Source organism: Ambystoma mexicanum, chromosome 2p, assembly GCF_040938575.1.
Source record: "Ambystoma mexicanum isolate Mex_15411 chromosome 2p, UKY_AmexF1_1, whole genome shotgun sequence".
Lineage (NCBI taxonomy): Eukaryota > Metazoa > Chordata > Amphibia > Caudata > Ambystomatidae > Ambystoma > Ambystoma mexicanum.
The window spans coordinates 470,957,192-470,977,957 of NC_090923.1; positions in this window are offsets into that span (position 1 = coordinate 470,957,192).

Consider the following 20,766-nt stretch of genomic DNA (forward strand, 5'->3'; position numbering starts at 1 on the left):
AATTGCAATTCAAAATAACATCTTACTATGTACTTCGCATTGTTATCTGTAATAAAAAACAAGAAAAGAAACAATACAGAGACAGAGCAAAATTCACTTTGCAACATTATCATATGACAAATTAAATGCAGGGGATTTCTTTTGGCTACTCTGCCTACATGAAATTGCTCATTCACACGAAAGTACACAGCGACCTCCTCACTTAACTTTGGCTGCTTACCAAAGATTTGTAGTTTTCTCCCCCAGACAACCTCCTGAAGAAGAGCGGGCCCAGTCAGCAGGGCTGTTCTCTGTTATCTCGAATGTTTGGAATGTGTGGGGAAAACATAGAGTTCTCAAGCCAGCGCTTGAAACCAGGCACGTCCATCTGAAAGGCCAGCCATTTTCCAACTCCCTCTGCCTCTGTCAGTCTTTCACCAGCAAACCTGTGCACGTCCCCTTTTCCTATGTAATACAACTGCAGATACTTTGCACCAATCAAGTTGAAAGGCCACATCACCCTCCCTTCAATACAATAGACCAGTTATACAGTGCAACTATAACTAATATCATTTTCTGGTATGCAGGCTCTGCTTACTGCAAACACAGAAGAGAAAAAAAATATTCTAGTGCACATTTGAAAACAAATTTCAGAACATGTACTTTGACCCCATTTGCACATAGAGATTACATTATAATGTTAATAAGTTAGTATTTTGTAATTAGTAATTGTTAATTAAGTCAGTTAGTTAAATGAATAATGTAGTCTCCTATGTATGAGGTATTTCAAAGAAGAGAAAAAAACAATTCTGGTGCACTTTTAAACCTGCAGCCTGTCTCCAGCCATATACTCACATGTTATGCTGGCAACAAAATGCTATCACATTCAGTGAGGTGCTATAAACTTCAAGACACTATAAAGTGCTATATACTACTACATACTCTTTCTTACATCAAAGCAATTTAAGTGAATCAGTTTTGTATTAAACCTTTCTTTAGTTGTAGCGCAATGAGTTTCTTGAATGGTATAACAATTCCCTTTTGACCTCCCGGTCTTCTAGTTCTTACTGTTACCTTCAACAACAGAGGGGAACGTCTCCGGGCTAGTCTGGGAGCTTCTCACTCGCTCCTCATTGTTGTCGGTTCACTGTCGCCAGCGTCCTCTTCCTGGGATTCTCTCTCTTTAGAACAGCATCCTTGTGTTCCCTCAGGTAACCGGTTAAATTGCTGCTTCGTTCTCAGGATGGTATCAGCGTTGGTTTGTGGGCTGCCTGCCCACAACATATCGTTTGTGGTCATGCCACCACCTCGTTTTGGGATCCAGCCCTCTGCTTCTTGTATCTGGGATACGCTGTATCTCTGGCGTCTCCCCATTTGGTTCAACAGAGGTTTGAATGTCGAAGGCTCTGTGGGTCGCTTCTGCGCCGCCTCCTTCAGGTGTTACGCAGGAAGGGGGCCACCCTTGCCTGCGTTATTTGAGGGCTCAGAAATAAGAGGCGGACACAAAGTTGTAATATTCTGACTATCAGACATTTTTATTGAACAGAAATGGGTTGGATAAACGCCTCTATAACCCTATCCTAAGGAAGAGTTTCCCTGCCTAGGAAACTAAAACTAAAGATCAGTCTGTGTCAAGTCCTTAGAAAGGTATAAACCGTCCTTGTGTCAACAACATTCTAATGTGACCCTCACACTAGAAACAAACTAAAGGGTGCAAGGAAATGTCTTATGTTTAGCAAAAAGTGTTCATAGTCATAATATAAAGATAAATCCAACAGACAGTCTTTTCCAAGGAGAAACCCTTGGATCCACAGGGTGGTTCCCTTCCCCTGGATATTTAGGTAGGATGGCAAGAGTGTCTCTTTTGAACAACAGTTTCTTGGTATCACAAAAGTGTCTCTTTATATTAGAGTCAGGAGGTCCTTGTTCACATCCCAACACTTCCTTACTTTCTTTGTACTGGATTCACAAAGTTACTTGAGTCACAAAGTTCTTATTCATATAATAAAGTCCACAAAAAGCGTTCTTTAATTTCTCTTAGCAGATTACCGGGTGTACTCCTTTACCAGGAACTCTCTTGCGAACTCTTCAGACCTCTTGGTATACTTCCTGCCAAGTATCTTGTCACAGTGTTAAATGTCCTTGTACCTGGTGTATCTGCCTACCAGGACTTTGTTTATGTGCTTCTCAGATTCTCTGGTATACTTCTCTGCAAGGTATTTTGCAACATGGTTAATCTTTCCTCTACAACTTTAGTGGATCTCCTGGTATACTCCCCTGCCAGGAATCCTCTTAAGGATTTTAGACTTTTCTTTACAGCTTTGGCAGATCTTCTGGTATACTCCCCTGCCAGAAATCCTCTTATGGGCTCTTCACAACCCCTGGTATAATCCCCTGCTAGGTATCTTCTCACAGTTTTAGACTTTTCTTTACAGCTTTGTTGGATCCCCTGGTATACTCCCCTGCCAGGTATCTTCCCAGTTTTAAAGTTCTTATTCACTTTGAAAATGCCTGGTGTATTTGGTTGCCACAACGTCTTTGATGGACTTCTTAGATCCCCTTGTGTACTCCCCTGCCAGGTATCTTGCCACAATGTTATACAACTTTGATGGATTGCCTGGTATGCCGCTCTGCCAGGAATCCTTCTCTGGAATCCTGCAGATCCCCAGGTATACCTCTCTGCCAGGTATCCCTCCCCAAACCAGGACTTCTTATTGGTTTCACTGTCCTTTTCACTATGCCACAGCTGTATCAATTTTGTTGTACTTCAATATGTTTGCAATGGGTAACACTTGCCCTAGTTTTCCCCTCATCGACATCGTATGCATAGGTATTTGTTCGAGTTTTGTTGCTGCACTTTATCTTGTCGGTATTGAAATATTCTTCCTTTTGGGCATTGCTTTAACATTGGGTTTTGTATGTATTTAAATCGCCTTTGAGCATTGTCCATAATAGCAGTCTCACATAATTCATTCAATTGATTGCATATGTGTCGGTACAGGTCCCATGTGTTAATATCCCTGCAAAAATATCGCCATACAAAAATATTGCCATATTTTTCCAGTGATATTAAGCCATAGAAGCTGCGGAGGACACCCCTGCAACCCCTATAATTCTTTTAATGAAGCGGGGGGCACCTCCCTTACCCTCAGTCCCAATAACTCCATAAATTATCCCCACTAATAATATCACCTATGGCCTTACATATGGCGATATTATTGGTGGGGATAGTATTTCCCTGATACCTCGCTAGGCCCCAGGCTCCCCAATGGCTCTGGGCAGATTCAATGGTAGTTTGCAGCATTTCTGACTTATGGCATGCCTCTGCGGTGAAGCTTCCTCCATGGGACGGCTTCTTACATGATGCAGACGTTCTCCAGCGTTTCCTGCAGCTCCGCTTTCACCCACCAGCTTTCCTCTGTGGCTTGGACCGGAGAATGCTGCTTCCCGGCACAACCATGTCTCCAGGAGCTCTCCTGCAGCCCCCATACTCAGACGGTACTTCAGATGTGCCCACTGTGTCTCTCCTTCCTTCAAGCCACACCGGTATGTGTGACTCGCGTTTGCGAACCACCGCATGGATGGGCCTGTTCTCTCTCTCTCGACTTTCTCTGGCACAGTCCTCTCCCGTTCGACTACTGCGTTGAGTGCGGTTGTCATTTTAAAAAGGTCCATCGCACTTGTCGTCCAGCCAAACAACTAGTCTGCAGATTAGGTTTTGGGTTTCTTTCAATCTACATCAACTCCTTCCTCCTCTTCTCCGTCTCAGTGCTTGAGGCTTTATGCGAGCTGAAGTCCAGAGATGTTATTGGATTTTTAAAATGATGTTGTTCAAATGTTTTACGTAGAGAAACATCAGAAACTGGAGATGTTATCTGTGTGTTGTGAATGTTTGAGGTATAAATGGAATTCTGTTTAGGGTTACATAAATAAAGGGGTACAATAGAGTGGGTTTGTGGGATGACAACAAGCCATCAAGAACCTAGGTATTATAAGGTCTTCTTCAGCGTCTCACCTGATGGAGTCACCACCTCTCTGGGACAGCTGTCTCCTCTCATGTGATTCTCCCTCATATATCCACCCCCAGGATCAGGATCAGATAGCCACTGCCGTCCCCTGGCCACACAGGAGGAGGTCACTGCTGGGGAATCAGTGATGTCTCCACCGAATTCATCACAGTATGCATTCCTCTCACTCTACGTTGTTCGGCATGTACTGGCTATTCAACATACTCGTCTCAGTTGATTGGAGACTTGTATTTAAAGAGATATGTTCACTTTCTTCTTGATAATGGTATATATTGGGTTTTTCTTCACCCATGTCTTGGGACTTGTAAGTCGTTGGTATTTTGGAGCGTCCCATGCATCCCAAGCAGTGAACTATCAGCAGGCCTGACCTGTCAGGAATTCAGAACCCCACTGGCAAATAATTGCTGCAATTACTGGCACCGATACTACCAGTGGTTGCAGCAAACCCATTCCATGGAGAACTAGCGGAATGGAAACTTACTGCCATTGCTCTCACCCGTAATATCCCGGTAACACCAGGATATCAGGCGATGTTAACGGTAACGCAGGTTTGCCGGTAACCCGCCGGTATTACAGGGTTACCGGAAAACCCATAATGACCATCAATATGTTTTTTTCTATAAATTAGGCGACTCTGTGTGGCACTGTAGCCAATGAAAAAGGAATATGTGGGAAATTGTTTCTCCCTGATACAACTAAAGTGTATCGTCATTTTTTTCAGCAAAATATATGGGTTTTTTTGCAGCAGGAAAGTGAATGCAAAATTACGGTGTGCAACACACAAAACTTAGGAGGTCTAGGTCTGTACCTTGATGTTTCCTCAAATAGGTAGAGCACCAACCAAACAAGATAGATCTGCTGAAAATTGCTAGTATGTTAATCTCACAATCCTACATGCCCCATTCCATTTTGGATTTCGGAGATACATGTCTTGTCTTTTTTTTACTTTTCATTCTAGGACATGTAGTCCTGATTTCCCCATATCCAGTACTACAACTCTCAGAATGAAAAAAACAAAACCAGAGCTGTTTCACCATCCCACAAATGGAAGGGGGAACGATTCCATGGATGCTCAATAATTACAGCAACGCTAAACGTAGACAAGGCCTGCAGACAAGAGTTGATACTGGAACACAGACTATCCTCCATTTACCTTAACGTCCAAAACCAGAGCTAGGGCATGCAGGAGCAGGAAGGTGTAGATGTCAGCAAAATGCGAACAAGAAAATAAACTTTGTTAGGGTTTTCCCTCTCCGGGCCTTAGCCCTGCAATAAACCCCCAAAACAGTGTTCAAGAGTGTGCTGGGAAGCAGTGTACACATCCGTCACCTCTGGAACACCCGACTGCTGCACAGGAGAACAGTCCTTTTTCCATCACATAGTCCTCGTACCTCATCAGCCCCCTTCTCACTCGCTGTGGACGTCCACCATAACTCACCACTGCGGGTGTGCCTTCTTCATCACCCCCTTCACTGCAATCTGTGTGTGCCATGTCACTTGGCTCCACCTGCTCTTCTCTGAGACCCCTCACTTCGACCTCTTTGTCCATCGGTTTACCAACCAGTCCTGGTTCACACCTCTCACAGCTCTCTTCTCTCTCTATTTGTGACACTCTTCTTTTTCATGGTTGGGTGTGAGGCGATGCTCCGCTTTTTTCCCCAGTGCCTTTTGCAAACACTGCCACTGTCTCTAAATTTCACCTTTTGCCCTCTTATGTGCAGTGAGACAGGCATGGTTTCAAGAGAGACACAGACTCAAGTGTTATAGTTTCAAAACTTCAATGCTCGGGTTGGTGTAATACCTAACTAGGCCTAACTCTAAAGGGACGGTTCCCTCAACTATTGTTTCTAAGGGCCGCCGATGTCTGAAAGTCCAAAACCAAAATCTGTCTGTGTCTAGACCTATGCTTGCTCTCACTCTCTGATAAAATGTGGTAGAAAGTCTCTCTAAAGAAAAATAGTGATTCAAAAACAAATATTTACCAATGCTAGTTTCAGGTGGTCTTCTCGCCAGATGTGGCTTGGTTAGTATCATCAATGTTTGGCACAATTAAAACGAATCTTATACTCTGTTCAACAATTCCCAATGCATATAGTTCCTGGAGATTCCGTTCTCCAAGCTTTACTCCATTCAAGTTTAAAATCAAACAAAAATATTATATAGTTTCTTCCAGACTTCTCAGGGTTCCCTTCCCCAAGCTTATGCCTTCTTTTTTTACCAATACAAGTTCACCTCTGTTAGGCCTCTTAGGGTTCTCTTCCCCAAGCTCAGGCCCCTTCAGTTTCAAAAACACGTTTAGTTTTGTTAGGCCTCTTAGGATTCCCTTCCCCAAGCTCAGGCCCCTTCAGTTTCAAAAACAAGTTCAGTTTAACAACACAGTTTCTCTTAGGCGTCTCAAGGTTCCCTTCCTCAAGCTTAGGCCGCCTCATTTTCAATCACAAAATTCAGCTTGTTAGGATGTACCTCTACCTCTGTATACAGTTCCTTTCTCAAAAAACATTCTCATGGGTTAGAATCAGAGACTTTCAAAAACGCTCGGTTCCTTTGCTCCTCCTAAGCGTGACCACTCTGATCTTTGGACCCTATCTGTATTTCCTGTACTTGCTTTCTTTTATCCTTTCATCTTCAGGTGCTTCCTGCACCCCTTTCTTACCCTTCACTCCACTGTGCCCACTTTGAACCCTCTTTGGCTTTCTCTTCTATCACCTTGTTATGTCCCTGGCACCTTCCTTTGATTAACTTTACTTTTGTGCAGCCTTGCACCTGTCCTTTTCCGTATCATGCTTCTTGCACACTTATTTCACTCTTGCACCTTTACTTTCAGGTCACTCGCACCCTTCTATTCACCTTTACGCCTTTCCTTGAAACAATACTGGCTTCCTTTTGGCTTAGGCGATGCTTGTATTTCAAGTATTTCTTCTTCTTTATTACATGGGTCCCAGACCCCTTTAACTTTCTCATATATGAAGGTTCCAGACCCCTTTGGCTTTTTCAAATACATTTGTCTTCTCACTACATTTCCCACAATGCCCCTCTCCCTATGGACAATAGTGGACATTAAGTTCACCAAAGGATTCATTAGTTTTTTGTCTTTCTTTCTCTTTCTGCTCTGTCCTGCTTTTCATAAATCTGCCTTTCTCTCTTCCCGCTCCAGCTAATCGCACGCTCCCGAATATCTCTCTCTGACTTGTGTGAAACTCACCAGGTTTCCATGGGTACCTGGGACCAAGGTCATGGTCTCACCACCTGCCCCTCAGACTCTCTTGTGCACGACACACGTACCAGGGGAACGAGCACTCTTCCTGACACCTCCAGCAGGACACACGCTGCTTTACTCCGGCTCCCTGTGTCATGACCCGGCGAAATTGCCCCTTCTGGACCTCATGGTCATTGTCACGAAGGGTTTGTACTCCTTGTTCCTCCCAACATGGCCGTACCAAGCTCCGTGCTACGCACTAGCTTTCACGTCGTGGCACGTACTATAAATTGGTCACGCCCCTGCGGGTCCGCGCGTCTCAACGCTATCTTCGGTAGTGACCCGACGTGTGTTTGCTCTCTACATTGATTTCCTTGATCCTTTTACTTCCTTCCTTGCCTACTTTTCTGTTCCTGGATTTCCCCCCCTACTTTGCTTGTTATCGCTAATCCTGGATACCCTGGAACCACGAACATCCCGGAATTCTGAACGCGCCCTGCAACCTGACGAGGCTCGGGCGAGCCTATTCAAGACCCGAACCACTCACAGGAAGAGTCCTGCGGCTGAACAAGGGAGATCCCGATCACAGGTGAGACGGGGGAGATTTACGACAGTTTGAGACGCCGAACGATCAATACGGATTCTACCATGGAGAATGCTATTCAGGACCTGATGCGCGGAATGCAAGAACTTTCCACAGAGATGCAGAATTTAAAAGCCGAGAATGCGGCGCTAAGACAGCTCGTCTTGTCACGCGACTCCGCGTGACAAGACGAGAAAAGACCTTACGTGGATTCCTGGATTCTTGTTTGGTACATTTTACCTTCAAGCCCTACTATTTCACAACTCCTACGGCTAAGGGGGGCTTCATAATATCGCATCTTTCCGGTAATGCCCTTACATGGGCCACTCCTTTACTCAATTCAGGGGATGCTCTCCTGGATGATTACGAAGGGTTCATCGCGGAACTCAAGACCATGTTCGAACGACCAGAGCTGGTTCACGGTGCTCAAGAAAAGTTACTTGACTTCCAACAAGGATCCCAAGACATGTTGACCTATGTTACCAGATTCAAACAGCTAGCCAAAGAGGCGGACTGGCCCCTGGAAGCCAGTTTTACCTTGTTTCGCAGAGGTCTAAATGAAGAGGTTAAGGACGAGTTAGCCAGGGTGGCACGTCCTATTTCATTCCAGGCCCTCCTGGACTTGTCTATGCAAATAGACTTTAGAATCCAAGAAAGAAAGGCCGAAAAGAAAAAGAATGAAGTATCAATTCAAAGAAACTCCCTCGAGAATACTACAAGGACAGAATCTGCCAAGAGTCCGAGCACTGATTCTGAACCCATGCAACTTGGAGCCTTTCGTGGACCAATTTCCCCACAGGAAAGGTTAAGAAGGATACACACAGGCTTATGCATGTATTGTGCCTCGGATAAACATCTAGTTAAAGAGTATCCTCTGGCTCCTCCCCGACGCTCGGGAAACGCCAGCTCCTGATCCTAAATGGAGCAAGGTTTCGGGAGAGCGATGTTTGCTCCACATCAATTCCATCCTTGAACTCTCCTGGACAAAACAAATTGGTGATATTACAGGCATTTTTATCGCCATCCAAGGACAAGGTCTACCCCATACTGGCCTTGGTGGATTGCGGAGCAATGGGAGTCTTCATTGATCAAGATTGGGTCAGAAGTCATAACATTCCATGTGAAGCAAGAAGTTTTTCACAGCCAGTGGAAGCAATTGACGGAAGACCGCTTTCCTCAGGACCCATAAGTCTGCAAACAAAGGAGATCCATCTTTCCATAAATCATCATCAAGAAAGAATTGTGTTTGACATTATAAAATCAGCCCATTACCCCTTGGTTCTGGGCATGCCCTGGTTACAAAGGCACAATCCATATATCAACTGGACGGCCGTATCCTTATTCCTGGGCTCGGAGTTCTGTACGAACCATTGTTTAAACCTGGATACCTCAGTCACAGCCCCTAAAAGTCTACCAAGGTGTCCAGAGACACCACTCATGGTTTCCAATATTGTACAAGTTCCAGAGATCTATCAAGGGTATGCTGATGTATTCTCTACTGCCATTGTTCAAGCCTTACCTCCACATAGACCCGAAGACTGTGCCATTGATACTGAACCCTCAGCAGTGATTCCCTTTGGCAGGATGTTTATCCTTTCAGAACCAGAAAAGAGAGCCCTCCGGGAATACCTAGACACTAATCTTGAGAACGGCACCATAAGACCTTCAAAATCACCAGCTGGTGCTTCATTGTTCTTCGTTCCTAAAAAGGATACCAAAGAGCTCAGACCTTGCCTGGACTATCGGGGCCTAAATCAACACACCCTGAAAGACAGATACCCACTACCCCTGATCTCGGATATCCTTGAAGCTGTGAGAGGTGCAGTGATATTCACGAAACTGGATCTCCGAGGTGCTTACCATTTGATCCGTATCCGGGAAGGAGACGAATGGAAAACAGCCTTTAGAACACCCTTTGGTCACTTTGAATACCTAGTCATGCCCTTTGGTCTGACTAATGCACCCGCAGTCTTCCTGCGTTTTATGGATAGGGTGTTCTCTGATATGTTATTTCTCAATGTTATCGTCTACTTGGATGACTTATTGATCTTCTCAAAGGATTCCTTGAAACATGAAGAACATGTAAAGGCAGTACTTCAACGTCTCCGTGAAAATCAACTCTTAGCCAAACCAGAAAAATGTTTGTTTCATGTTACATCAGTTCACTATCTGGGATTTGTCCTTAGTTCAGAAGGAATTAGTATGGACCCTTCAAAGGTGAAGGCCATACTGGCTTGGCCCGCCCCAACATCTGTAAAGCAAATACAATCCTTCCTGGGGCTTGCCAACTTCTACCGGAAATTCATTCCCACCTTTTCCGAGATTGTTCAACCCATTGTTAATCTCCTGAAGAAAGACGTTCCATTCAACTGGTCTATACCACAAAACAAGGCATTCCAACGCTTGAAAGAAGAATTCAGTCAGGCCCCCATCCTGGCCCAACCTGACATAAATCGTCCTTTTCTAGTGGAAACTGATGTCTCCAATTACGCCATAGGAGCAGTTTTAAAACAAGAATCCGATGATAAGTTGGAACATCCCATTGCTTACCTTTCACGGACCCTGACCACCAGCGAGACTCACTACTCAGTTCTGGAGAAGGAGTTATTGGCCATTCGTCATGCCTTCACTGAATGGAGGCATCTACTCCTGGGTGCTAAATATCCAGTTCAAGTCCGTACTGATCATCGAAATCTTCAGGTCCTACAATCCATGGAGTGCAGGAACAGTAGACAAGCTCGATGGGCCTACTTCTTTGCTCAATATCAGTTTCAAATTTCACATGTTCCTGGACCGCTAAACATGATTGCCGATGCACTTTCTCGGCGTCCCGACTACGTTCCCTTGGTGTCAGAATGTACCAAAGTATTAACTGAAAAGGATACAATACTCAAAAGGATACAGGAGGTAGGGTCTTCCGGATCCCTGTTCACACGATTTGATAGTTGTGAAGTCAATTGAAGACCTTCCAAATGATACAACCCTCTGGCTGATAAAACAGGCAGAGCGATGGATCACTGGAAAGGGCGTGGGTAAGGTATAGAAAGCCAGCCTAGGACAAATTAAAGTATCATGAATAACTACTCCAACCTGAGTATGATGAATTAGATAATGACAGGAATGTTCAAACTGACCTTTAGTTTAGGGTAGAAGAATCCAGAAGTCTCTTGATGGATTTGAATGAAGAACAAATGACAAGGAAGGGAAAATTAGTAAGGGAGACTTATCCCGAACGGAACGAGGCTCACGCTAGATACGGGTTGAATTCACCACAGGATAGCGTCCAAAAGTTCAGTTCGATGTCACCTTCCAATAATCCTTGAAAAGCTTCCTTCCCACTATAGGGATCAATCCTTCTGTTAATTCCACAGATGCAGGAGTTAGAAATAGCGCTCTTTTTAAGGAAAAACAAAGTACACGCGGTTATAAACAGCCGCGAAGAAAATAACGTTTGAAGACAACGTGCGCGTGTGGATTTTACACGCGGGCAGGATTTGCGCAGTCTGGTCCAGCCGCGTGTGAAGACAACGTGCGCGTGTGGATTTTACACGCGGGCAGGATTTACGCAGTCTTGGCCAGCCGCACTTGAAGACAGAGAGCGCGTGTGGATATTACACGCGGGCAGGATTCACGCAGTCTGGGCCAGCCGCGAGTGAAGACAACGTGCGCGTGTGGAATTTACACGCGGGCAGGATTTGCGCAGTCTGGTCCAGCCGCGTGTGAAGACAACGTGCGCGTGTGGATTTTACACGCGGGCAGGATTTACGCAGTCTTGGCCAGCCGCACTTGAAGACAGAGAGCGCGTGTGGATATTACACGCGGGCAGGATTCACGCAGTCTGGGCCAGCCGCGAGTGAAGACAACGTGCGCGTGTGGATTTTACACGCGGGCAGGATTTACGCAGCCATGGCCAGCCGCACTTGAAGACAGAGAGCGCGTGTGGAATTACACGCGGGCGGTGTTCCCGCAGTCCGGAACAGCCACGCTTGAAGACAGAGAACGCGTGTGAATTATCACGCGAAGGAATAGCTCCAGGAATCAGCGTATGGCGGAACACACGCTATTGAAGGCCCAAAAGTAGCTGTAGTAATATGCAGGATGCAGATCAGAGGTTCAGCTACACAACGCCAATAGATTCGATCAGAAGCAGCGAGTGAAGTTTCTACGCTGCTTAAATACGTAATACCGTAGTTCACGTGACAAAGCAAAAGTCACGTGAAGTTAGCGACGTGAAAAGTGCAAACGTCGTTTTCCCGGTAACGTATCGAATAACCTCCATTTGGAATAGAGCGGTCTAGCTGTTCTACGAGCGTAGCGTCCAGCATGCATGACACTTGGAGGATAAGATCTATCCTAAAATGTTTCCACCTACAATCTTTGTAGCTCAAGCGATCAATCTCCTGGAAGAAATCAGAGTACAGATTCAATCATCTGAACTCTGGAAGGACATATCCGAGAAAAATCCCTGGCGTCTGACAATCAAGGAAGGATATTTATTCAAGAACAATTCAGTGGTCATTCCGACAAAAGAACAGAAGGTAATGAATCTATGCCATGATACTCTTCACTCCGGCCATCGAGGAGTAACCAACACCTTCCGTCTTATACAAAGACAGTTCTGGTGGCCAGGGATGAAGGCCAGTGTAGTTCAATGCATCAAGACCTGTGCAATTTGTAGTCAGAACAAATACGATAACCAGAGGCCGGCGGGTCTGCTTCTACAACCTACGTTGCCAACCAGACCCTGGGAAGGTATTGCCACTGACTTCATTGTTGAATTACCACCTTCCCGAGGATATACAACCATCATGGTAACCATTGACTTGTTCACTCATCTAGCTCATTTTACACCATTGTATAAACTACCATCTTCCTCAGAACTTGCAGGAATTTTCCTGGAACATATTTTTCGTCTTCATGGCCTACCTTCCAAGATTATTTCGGATCGAGGACCTGAGTATATTTCACAATTTTGGAAACATCTCTGTCGCGTCCTAGGAATCCAACGTGCCCTTTCTTCAGGCTATCATCCACAAACCAATGGGGCAACGGAACGAGTAAATCAAACCCTGGAACAATATCTTCATTGTTTTGCCACCAAGGTTCAAGACGATTGGTCTCTCCTTATACCTTTAGCCGAATTCTCCTACAATAACTCAGATCATTCAGCTCTCAAGATCAGCCCTTTCTATTGCAGTCAAGGTTATCATCCGTCTGTTTTACCATCAGTTCTTCCAGAATCTACTCCGGTACCTACCCTTGACTCTTGGATTCAGACGCTGATCGACTTACAAAGAGAGGCCAACGATCAGTTAGAACAGGCCCAGACTCGAACCAAAAGATATGCGGACTCTAAGAGAAGACCATCACCTTCCTATTCAGTTGGCGATCAAGTCTGGCTAGCCTCGAAAATGTTACCTCGACATCTATGACCAAACAAATTGGCTCCTCGCTATTATGGTCCATTTTCTATAAAGGAGATCATCAATCCTGTCTCCTTCCGACTTAAGCTCCCGGATTCCTGGAAGAAGATACATCCAGTCTTCCATACTTCCCTGTTGAAACCCTACGTTAGTTCTACTCGGAAACCCTTCAAACCCACACCTGTTGTTGTGGACGACCAGTTGGAATATGAGGTATCCAGGATATGTGATTCCAGGTATAGGAGGGGTCGACTACAATATCTGGTCGAGTGGAAAGGCTACCCCCCTAGCGAGAGAACATGGGAACCAGTTTCTAATTTAAAGACCCCTCGTTTGCTCAGAAGATTCCATCTTATTCACCCAGGCAAGCCTGGAGGAACCAGTCTTCGGAGGGGGCATGCTGTCATGACCCAGCGAAATTACCCCTTCTGGACCTCATGGTCATTGTCACGAAGGGTTTGTACTCCTTGTTCCTCCCAACATGGCCGTACCAAGCTCTGTGCTACGCACTAGCTTTCACGTCGTGGCACGTACTATAAATTGGTCATGCCCCTGCGGGTCCCGGCGTCTCAACACTATCTTCGGTAGTGACCCGATGTGTGTTTGCTCTCTACATTGATTTCCTTGATCCTCTTACTTCCTTCCTTGCCTACCTTTCTGTTCCTGGATTTCCCCCCCCCTACTTTGCTTGTTATCACTAATCCTGGATACCCTGGAACCACGAACATCCCGGAATTCTGAACGCGCCCTGCAACCTGACGAGGCTCGGGCGAGCCTATTCAAGACCGAACCACTCACAGGAAGAGTCCTGCGGCTGAACAAGGGAGATCCCAATCACAGGTGAGACGGGGGGAGATTTACGACACCCTGGAGACACGGCTCCCTAGCCACACTGCAGCCCCTCAAAAGCACCCGGCCAGCATCTCAGCATGCTTCTCTTCTTGCAGCCTGCTGCTCCTTTGCTTCTAGGCTCAGCCTCCCTTATGCTCTCCCAGCTGCTTCTCTACCTGCCCTCTTAGCAATCTCCTTTTATACACCTGTGTTGTATCATTGGACTGCAGGTGTGTAATCAGGGCTGGGTTTGCCTGACTTCCAACACTCCTGGACATGCCTGCTCTTCAGTCCTGAAAGGAGAGTCAAGTAGAGTCAGGTATGAGTGGTCGGTGTTAAATGCCTGACCCTGCCAGACTCTATTATTGGGACAACCTAATGGTAGTAGGTGGCAGCCTTCCCTCTGTTCCTCAAGGTGTTTTTCATAGGCCATCCTCACTACTCTTGGTTGCCTCTTCTTCTTCACAGTATTAGTAGAAAGGGGGAGATGCAATGGAATTGGAAATATCTCATGAGGACTGAGGGAGGGGTTTCTGATGGAAAATGGGGAGAAGGGGAATACCATGTCCCCCACTTGGTCATTCTCCTCCCAATCCCTCATGACCCTCCACTCAGGTGATCCTCCTTCGATTGTCCACCCCCAGGGTCGGGATCCAAAAGCGATGGCCCTTCCCTGGCCACCTGAATGGAAGATGCCAGGAGAGTAGGTGGGAGAATACCATCAGGTTTCTAACAGACTCTTTCCCGATGTGGCTTGGATGGAATCGCAAAAAGAAAAATACGTCTCCCTGTTCTTTACCCTTTCTGTGTTTCACTGAGAAGCAATAGGGTTGCAAGTCCAAAAACCACTGCATAACTCTTGGGTTAGACTCTTTTCCCGAGGTGTTCTTCTCCACACATGGGTTAGCAGCTTTCATATTAAGGTGTGCTACTTACGAGACCCACTGATCAAATTGGGGCAAGTCAGTTCCCAGAACTAATTGGGTCGGTAGATTAGGTATTATTGCCACTATCAGATGTAATTCTCTTCCTAAGAAGGTGATTCGGATTTGAGTCTAGTCTGTGGATGTTTCTTACTGTGGCCGTGAACACAGCCTTCTTTTTCTTCTCCCAACCTTTTCCAACCCAGGGAAAGTAAGTCTGCCCGTATGGCACATCCCTTACTTCCAGTGTCCAATTGGGCCCATAGGTTTCTCCCTTCTAAGATCACAGTTACATGATAGGTGGTTTTATCCCTAGTATATAAGAAGGTGTAGGATCTTTCCTTATTTATCTTTTCCCTGGGTGGAGAAGGGACATCCTCCTTCTGGTTTGAAGGGCAATACCTTTTCAGGTGAACCACTTTTCTACAATAATAGCATGGGCGGCTGGAGGAAAAAAACATTTGCACCTCTTTAGTTTCCCAGAGAGGTGTTACTGTCATTGAGTGGGTGTACATAATACTGCTACACTCTGATTCTGACTCTTTAGAGTGTTCTAGGACCCGTGACTCATAAGGAGGTCTTAATAGAGATGAAGTTTCTTTTTTCTCCGGAACTCTTGATTTACATCCCTGATCACCTACTGATTCTCCAATGTAAGATACTAACTCAATTGAAGGAAGAGGGTGACTGAACTCTTCCCTTGAGGATTTTAACTCTGGAAAGGGAATACATAGGTCCTTGGAGGAAGTCTCTTCGGCCTCTCCCTTTCCTATGAGACAAGTCTCCTCAGGACCTATAAAGAGGGGTATCTCGAAGGTGGACATATTTTCTGCCTCCTGATCAGAAGGAAAGTATCCCAAGAAGGGTTCCAACCCTTCCCCTAAATAGTCGAGTTTGATGTCAGTTGGAGACAAACATCTCGAAGAGGGTGTCTCTGGGATTTGAGACTCATTAGGAAATCTCCATAGAGCTGAGGTCTCTTCTTCCTCCTTTGCTTGTGTTTCCATTAGCTCCTCTTCTAAATTTTCTGGACAGAACTCCATACTATGGTCCCAATCCCCACAAAAATAACAATGTTCCACGCAGGAGGATTCTAATTCTAATAACCCTTCAGATAGAATGCCAAATGACACCTATGTGCCTTTACAACATGCCTGAATAGATAAAGCATTCCCAAAATTTCATGACCATCAACCTTATTTACCTCCCGCCGCTTTATTTGTGCTGAGATGAGGAAGAAGGATGGAACAATGAGGATGATGAGAAGCGGTAAGCAAACGCTGTGTTCTAGTCTTTGGAAAGTGTTAATTGAAGCTGGGAAATGTAAAACAAACAGAGCTGACCAAAGCATCTGAGAGAGAGTCAGAGACCGAAGCTGTTTGCAACTTGTTCTGCCACCAGCTGGAACACCAGAGCAGAGCAGACAGTGAGAACGTGCACGTAGGCTGTTACGAACGGCGTGCAGGGGGACCGAGCCGAAAGAAATGAAATGCTTTGTGACCCCGGCCGCTGGAGCCGCGCAGTGCAAAGGAGGCAAAGCAAGAGCACACCGGATGACAGGACGTCCACGCAGCCAGTGGACCAAAAAGAAGGAGAGATGCGAAGAACGCCAAAGCCACCCAGTAATCCCTGGGAGAACAAACAGGTAAACTGGGCGGTTGAGGGTGAATGCCACGCAGCCTTAACAGTGTGAAAGAACACAATTGAAACCATTGAAGCGATTGATACAAATACAGACAGTGTTGGGAAAGGGTCGGTGAACCAATACCTGGAAAGAGAGGCTAAAGCAATTACGAACAATTTTATTTATTTATTTATTGAGCATTTGTATGGCGCCTATACATCAGAACATTTTTCCAGGTGCCGCAAGACAGGGGGGTGAGAAACTAAAGGGTGTCTCACCTACTAGACACCGGGGATCGCTCTCTAAGGTGGCCAGAGCACGGCCATCGCCTTTGGATCCAGACCCTGGGGGTGGACCAGTGTGCGAGGATCACCTGGGATGGTGAGACACCGTATTCCCTCCTTTCCCGTACCTATGACCCATCCTATTTCATAGGATTCTCCGATGTCCCAACTTCCCCTCCTTTCTACACAAACACTGATCAGAGGAAGTGGGCGACTGAGTGAAAAGAGGCTAACTCTTACATATCGCATTGGACATGTCCTGCTTATCGGGTCAGGCAAAGTCAGCCACTTGACTTTAAGTGCATGCATCTGATACCAATTAGCTCTCCTCACACGGTTTAAGGGCGGTACATAGACATACTCTGAGCAAGGTGGAACACGAGCAGAACTTCCCGTGTGAAGGTGAACCTTCTGGAGCAGAGCAATGGACCGAGGGATGAGCGCAAAGGGTAAAGAATCACAGGAGTTCCCTGCAGGAGGTTATTGCCTCCCAAAGGCCACGAAAGACACATGGAGAGCCAAATCCCAAACAAGAAGGCTGCATTGTGTTTCAAGGATGCCAGCGACCGTCTCGGGTGAACGGCAGAGTTGGGGAGGCAAGGCCAAGCCTGTGGTACTAACCTTGACTCGTGAATTGAAAAACTGTAAAGACAAGAAAGAAACGCACACAGCCGGTGAGTTGGTAAGTGACATGAAAGACCAGTGTGTCTTAAGGAAAGATTGAAGTTGCAACATTTTATCGCATGATTGAAGGCTGCACGCGTGTGGATGAGACGCGAAGATAGGCAGACCTATGAATGAACTTCGAAGTAAAAATAGTTGTAAAACCAGTGATAGTGAGTTAAAGGGTGGTCCGGTGAAAGAAAGTAGCCACTCGAAAGTCTCTGTGAAAGGTGAAATGTTTGTAGCGATAAAGTGAATGAACAATAAAAGTGAAGTGATCAAAATTAACCCATAGAAAAGGGGAGAGTAAAAGTGAACATTGAACCTTGGTGCTTATGACAGTGAACTACCCAGACCAAGAAGCAGTGGGGCAAATAACACACAAGTCCGAGCTGAAGGGAAAGTCGAAGTGTTCCTACGGATGTTACGGTTCGGGGTTCCCGCTCGCATTTCCGGTCCTCATTACCTTGCTTCACCTCATTGGGCTCTCCTATGGGTCATCGCTTGGCTGCCCCGTTCCTGGGACGATGGCTATTGCCTTGGAGATGAACCACAGCATCCTTCCGTGTGAAGGAAGCCATTGCTAAGGTTTCCACGTGAAAAGCAGATCACGTGACAGCAGACGCCGCTCGTACTCGCAGGCGCCGCCCCAAATGCTTTAAATAGCAGCTTTTTTCATCACACGCTGCTTTTTTTTGTAGCGTTACTCGTGAAACCTTTTTGAGTCATTTAAATCCTATTATCAACCATTTGCTTAACCTTTTTGGACCTGCCTCTCGCCTGATATCTTGTACCTCTTTGGACTCCTGTTGCCGAGTTCAGTCTGTCTCGGCATCCTGCCTGTTCTCCGGACTTCGTTTGCCTGTTGTTTCTGCTCATCTTGGTCCTTGCTGTTGCCGACTTCTGACTGCTGCCCGGACTCCTAAGCCACTTCCAGGTACTTGTTTCTGGTTTTTTAACATCCCGTTGTCAACTCGGTCTGCACCCGGACTGCCTGTTAGTTTTTCCCTAGTTGGGGATAACATCATCGTGCGTTGCTACTCATGATAAAGACAGCGCTCTTCCAGTACTGCCTACATTCTCCAAATGATCACCTACCCTGCTGGAACCAAACCCTTGCATTTCAGTGTCCTGTAACAACTACAACCTTCATAAGGAATCCTACAAGAACTTGACTAGGACTGTTCCTCATAAGTTGTGCACTAAGAGACGCTCTACTGCCATCGTGCACCAACCCAACTCTAGTGCGACCCTCGTGCCACCCAGGTTACTACCCTACTAACTTCCTGTTTATATTATTTTATCCCTGTTGTAGAGGAGGAGCCAAATACTCCCACTCCACCTGCCCCACCTACATTACCTGAGAAGTATGAACCAAAGTATGTGACGTATACTACACCAATCAGAAAGCAAGAAGAAGAGCAACAACTCTGTGCAGTACCCATAAGAATACCTATACCTAAGAGAATATGGGAAGTAAAGTACCCATTGAGGAAACCATACCTACATTCAAGGCAATATGATGGCCATTTGAATACGATTACTGATGAAACAAAAAAACTGAATTACCAGAATGAATGGTGATGTCATACGAAACTGAACCGACCCCATATAGAAGATAACCAGACCTGAGAGGCAGACAATTTATGAAGAACGAAGAAGTACCAAGGATAAGTGACATCTTGGGATCAAGATGAAGAGACGTATGCCATAAGCATAATGAAGATGTGTAGTTAATTTAAACGTGTACAGATGCAATGAAACGCAAGCAGCAAAGCAATCATGAATCTAGCTAAATGCTTATAGTAAATAGATTGCGGCAAGCACCAACATATACGTATATATATATCTCATAGATACATATGGATTGAATAAAGAATGAAGGTTCCACTATGTATATAGCAGTCTTGAGCAATGAGGAAGGCCTAAATTCAGTGTCGCAGTTACAAAAGCAACTGAATTAAAACAGAATATATTTCAGCTAAGGAGTTGGATGAGCCAATGAGCCAAGTTTTTATCAGAACTAGAATTGGCTGACAGATACAATTAATGTGAAAGAACAGAAGCTCCTGTTCAAGAAGGTCAAGTGAAAACAAAAGACGTCAGAGGACTATTGGGGAATAAAATCAAATACAAGAAAAGGCTCAAATCATGGTGCCCAGTCACGTGATGGAAGAAAGTTGGATGCATGAGGAGATCACACCTACGCACAGACGCCAGACAGTATCCAAACTCCTTAAAAAATCTCAGAGAATAGTACAGACTCAAGGCCAACTCCAAACACTAATTGACACTGAAACATTGAGGTGATGATGGAGTGTGTTTTAATTGGTGGGAAGCTGGTATCAAGACAAGCTCACCTGCACCTGGTTGTTCAGTCTGTGTGCTGCTCACGTAGGTGGAAATTATTGACAGGGGTTAGTAGCCAACCAATTGTAGAGGACCACGTAGTTGGGGGTCCTATAGTTTGGGTAGCCACTGGGACGTCGTACATTTAGTGACATTCATAGTGGCCATTTTGAAGGGAGGGCTTAGTTGCCCCACCTGTTGTGAAATGTCCAATTATTTCTCTTCGTTACTCTATACCAGGGGTGCCCAACCTGTAGCTCGCGAGCAACATGTTGCTCGCAGCCCCCATTCATGTTGCTCGCCAGCTCTTCAATAAGGGCCTGGATTGCGCATGTGTCTGAAAGATATACTGCACAGGCGTGAACCACGGGTCATACGTGCTGCCCCATTTCAAGTTTCACCGCCATTTTCACTTGAAAGGACAATGGAGCTGCTCGTAAATTAACGTGCAGCTGTCATTCCTGTGCGCGGCAGTTAGCAGCCCTATCTCTCAGCATATTATCTGCATTGGGACTGCTGTCAGTGTTGGCCTCCGAAGCTGAAATTCACATTTATGTTGCTAAGTGACTTCTATACAGCAAGGTCAGGTAGGTCGAGTGTTTAATGATTTAATTTTTTTTAACATGTGTTTGTTTATTCAGAGTGAAAGGGTGTGCGAGCAAGTTACTGCCAGTGTCCATGTTTACAACATTATGTGAGTGATGAGATGTGATTGAACAAGTGTTCGAGTTCTAGTTGAAAGTGTGACAAGTGTGTGCTCAAGTTTCAAGGAAGGCACAGTTGTGTACGTACATGCAGGCAAGAGAAATAAACAGTGTGAAAAAAAAGTGCAAGAATTTCACGGCTGCCTTTATAAATCCCAGTGTTCCCCCTTCAGTTTTCA